Consider the following 4860-nt stretch of genomic DNA (forward strand, 5'->3'; position numbering starts at 1 on the left):
AACCGGGACCAAAGGCCTCTTTTTCGGCAGCCCAAAGGGCGGGAACCGGCGGCCTTTGGTCCCGATTGGTGGCACCAACCGGGACTAAAGGGGGCATTAGTCCCGGTTGGTGCCACCAACCGGGACCAAAGGCCTATGTGCTGCCCGCCTCGGGGCCAAAGTTTAGTCCCACCTCGCTAGTCGAGAGGGGCGCGCAGTGGTTTATAAGCCCCACTGCCGCACCCCTCTCGAGCTCCTCTCCACCGCAGGCTTTCGGGCCTACATGCTATTGCTTTGCCTGATGGGCCTTCTGGGCCTACTGCGGGCCTGAATCCTGGCCCATAGTAGGGTTTCTAGTCGTATTCAGGCCGTGGGGGCCCAGTAGGAGGCATTTTTTTGTTTTTTGTTTTCTTTACTTATTGTTGCTATATTTATTTTTTTTCCAGTTTTTTTCTTTTGTTTTCTGCATTATTTATTTTCTTTTGTTTTTTGCTTTATTTTTTAATTGTTTTTGCTTTTAGTTTTAGGAAAATTATAAACTTTCTGTTAGTGCCATTAGTTTTCAAATTTGAAAACACTTTTTTTGTTTTTTTGTTTTCTTTCTTGCTTTATTCATTTTATTTTGTTTCTACTTACACCAAAATAATTATTGTTGTTTTTTTCTTTTGTTTTCTGCATTATTTATTTTCTTTTGTTTTTTGCTTTATTTTTTAATTGTTTTTGCTTTTAGTTTTAGGAAAATTATAAACTTTCTGTTAGTGCCATTAGTTTTCAAATTTGAAAACATTTTTTTTGTTTTTTGTTTTCTTTCTTGCTTTATTTATTTTATTTTGTTTCTACTTACAACAAAATACTTATTATTGTTTTTTTCTTTTGTTTTCTGCATTATTTATTTTCTTTTGTTTTTTGCTTTATTTTTTAATTGTTTTTGCTTTTAGTTTTAGGAAAATTATAAACTTTCTGATAGTGCCATTAGTTTTCAAATTTGAAAACACTTTTTTTGTTTTTTTGTTTTCTTTCTTGCTTTATTTATTTTATTTTGTTTCTACTTACAACAAAATACTTATTGTTGCTATTTTTAATTATTACGAGGGCCGAACTATAAGACATTAAAGCATTTCAAATGAACTCTGAAAAAGTTGAAAGTTGGCATGGTATCATAAATTGACCCACATAGCATGTGCATGTACAAAACGGACAATGGTATCATACTCGTCAGTTACAAAGTTGGCATGCTATCATCATAATAGTTGCGGGAGAAAGTCTTCACTTTTTCTTCGCTTGTGTCATTTGCTTATTGCGCCGTAACCATGGATAATCTTCATCATTTATCAGGATGCTGGGGTCAGCCTTGACTTTGAAGGGAGGAATTTCATGAAACTTTTCATAATATTCAGACATGTCTGTCTTGTCCTCCACTCCCACGATGTCCCTTTTTCCTGAAAGAACTATGTGGCGCTTTAGCTCATCGTATGATGTATTCGCTTCCTTATCTTTTCTCTTTCTCGGTCTGGTAGACATGTCCTTCACATAGATAACCTGTGCCACATCATTGGCTAGGACGAACAGTTCATTATTGTACCCAAGATTTTCCAGATCCACTGTTGTCATTCCGTACTGTGGGTCTACCTGTACCCCGCCTCCTGACAGATTGACCCATTTGCACTTAAACAAAGGGACCTTAAAATATACTCCGTAGTCAAGTTCCCATATGTCCACTATGTAACCATAATATGTGTCCTTTCCCCTCTCGGTTGTTGCATCAAAGCGGACACCGCTGTTTTGGTTGGTGCTCTTTTGATCTTGGTCAATCGTGTAAAATTTATTCCCATTTATCTTGTATCCTTTCCAAATCAATACAGTCAAAGATGGTCCCTTGGACAACAAGTACAACTCATCACAAACAGTGTTGTCACCTCTGATACGTGCTTCCAACCAACTGCTAAAAGTCCTGATGTGTTCACATGTAATCCAGTCGTCGCACTGCTCCGGGTGTTTGGAGCGCAGACTGTTCTTGTGTTCATCGACATACGGGGTCACCAAGGTAGAGTTCTGTAGAACTGTGCAGTGTGCTTGAGACCAAGAATATCCGTCCCTGCATATAACTGAGTCCCTTCAAAGCGTGCCTTTTCCAGTCAGTCTCCCCTCATACCGCGATTTAGGGAGACCTATCTTCTTAAGGCCAGGAATGAAGTCAACACAAAACCCGATGACATCCTCTGTTTGATGGCCCATGGAGATGCTTCCTTCTGGCCTAGCGCGGTTACGGACATATTTCTTTAGGACTCCCATGAACCTCTCAAAGGGGTACATATTGTGTAGAAATACGGGGCCCAGAATGACAATCTCGTCAACTAGATGAACTAGGACGTGCGTCATGATATTGAAGAAGGATGGTGGGAACACCAGCTCAAAACCGATAAGACATTGCACCACATCACTCCTTAGCCTTGGTATGATTTCTGGATCGATCACCTTCTGAGAGATTGCATTGAGGAATGCACATAGCTTCACAATGGCTAATCGGACGTTTTCCGGTAGAAGCCCCCTCAATGCAACCGGAAGCAGTTGCGTCATAATCACGTGGCAGTCATGAGACTTTAGGTTCTGAAACTTTTTCTCTGCCATATTTATTATTCCTTTTATATTAGACGAGAAGCCAGTCAGGACCTTCATACTAAGCAGGCATTCAAAGAAGATTTCCTTCTCTTCTTTGGTAAGAGCATAGCTGGCAAGACCTTCATACTGCTTTGGAGGCATGCCGTCTTTTTCGTGCAAACGTTGTAGGTCCTCCCGTGCCTCACCTGTATCTTTTGTCTTCCCATACACGCCCAAGAAGCCTAGCAGATTCACGCAAAGGTTCTTCGTCACGTGCATCACGTCGATCGAAGAGCGGACCTCTAGGTCTTTCCAGTAGGGTAGGTCCCAAAATATAGATTTCTTCTTCCACATGGGTTCGTGTCCCCCAGCGTCACTCGGAACAGCTAGTGTGCCGGGACCCTTTCCAAAGATTATGTGTAAATCATTGACCATAGCAAGTACGTGATCACCGGTACGCATGGCGGGCTTCTTCCGGTGATCTGCCTCGCCTTTGAAATGCTTGCCTTTCTTTTGACATTGATGGTTGGTCGGAAGAAATTGACGATGGCCCAGGTACACATTCTTTCTGCAGCTTGCCAGGTATATACTATCGGTGTCAAGTAAACAGTGCGTGCATACGTGGTATCCCTTGTTTGTCTGTCCTGAAAGGTTACTGAGAGCGGGCCAATCATTGATGGTCACGAACAGCAAAGCCTTTAGGTTAAATTCCTCCTGTTTGTGCTCATCCCACGTACGTACACCGTTTCCATTCCACAGCTGTAAAAGTTCTTCAACTAATGGCCTTAGGTACACATCAATGTCGTTGCCGGGTTGCTTAGGGCCTTGGATGAGAACTGGCATCATAATGAACTTCCGCTTCATGCACATCCAAGGAGGAAGGTTATACATACATAGAGTCACGGGCCAGGTGCTGTGATTGCTGCTCTGCTCCCCGAAAGGATTAATGCCATCCGCGCTTAAAGCAAACCATACGTTCCTTGGCTCACTTGCAAACTCATCCCAGTACTTTCTCTCGATTTTTCTCCACTGCGACCCGTCAGCGGGTTCTCTCAACTTCCCGTCTTTCTTACGGTCCTCACTGTGCCATCGCATCAACTTGGCATGCTCTCCGTTTCTGAACAGACGTTTCAACCGTGGTATTATAGGAGCATATCACATCACCTTCGCAGGAACCCTCTTCCTGGGGGGCTCGCCGTCAACATCACCAGGGTCATCTCGTCTGATCTTATACCGTAATGCATCGCATACCGGGCATGCATTCAGATCCTTGTACGCACCGCGGAAGAGGATGCAGTCATTAGGGCATGCATGTATCTTCTGCACCTCCAATCCTAGAGGGCATACGACCTTCTTTGCTGCGTATGTACTGTTGGGCAATTCGTTATCCTTTGGAAGCTTCTTCTTCAATATTTTCAGTAGCTTCTCAAATCCTTTGTCAGGCACAACATTCTCTGCCTTCCACTGCAGCAATTCCAGTACGGTACCAAGATTTGTGTTGCCATCTTCGCAATTAGGGTACAACCCTTTTTTGTGGTCCTCTAACATGCGATCGAACTTCAGCTTCTCCTTTTGACTTTCGCATTGTGTCCTTGCATCGACAATGACCCGACGGAGATCATCATCATCGGGCACATCGTCTGGTTCCTCTTGATCTTCAGCAGCTTCGCCCGTTGCAGCATCATCGTGCACATCGTCTGGTTCCTCTTGATCTTTAATAGCATCACCGTATTCAGGGGGCACATAGTTGTCATCGTACTCTTCTTCTTCGCCGTCTTCCATCATAACCCCTATTTCTCCGTGCCTCGTCCAAACATTATAGTCTGGAGGATTTTCCGGTCAGAGTAAGACTTCGTATTCCCACATATAGGGCATGGACAACACATAAAACCATTCTGCTTGTTTGCCTCAGCCACTTCGAGAAAATCATGCACGCCCTTAATGTACTCGGAGGTGTGTCTTGAACCGTACATCCATTGCCGGTTCATCTGCGTGCATTATATATAATTAAGTGTGTCAAAAATCATTACAGAACATCATGAATAGATAATTAAGTGACCAAATTAATAGAAGTTCATCATCACATTAAAACCAAAGTACATACACAGTTCTCATCTAACAACATAAACCTCTGCAGATCATCTAAATTAATTAAACCATACACTGAAACTATGTAAAACATTTCAATGCGAAAACAAATGCGATCATAATCGCAACCAATGTAACAACTGATCCAACGGCATAATGATACCAAGCCTCGATATGAATGGCATATTTTCTAAT

The sequence above is a fragment of the Triticum dicoccoides genome, chromosome 5B (genome assembly GCF_002162155.2).
Source record: "Triticum dicoccoides isolate Atlit2015 ecotype Zavitan chromosome 5B, WEW_v2.0, whole genome shotgun sequence".
Taxonomy (NCBI): domain Eukaryota; kingdom Viridiplantae; phylum Streptophyta; class Magnoliopsida; order Poales; family Poaceae; genus Triticum; species Triticum dicoccoides.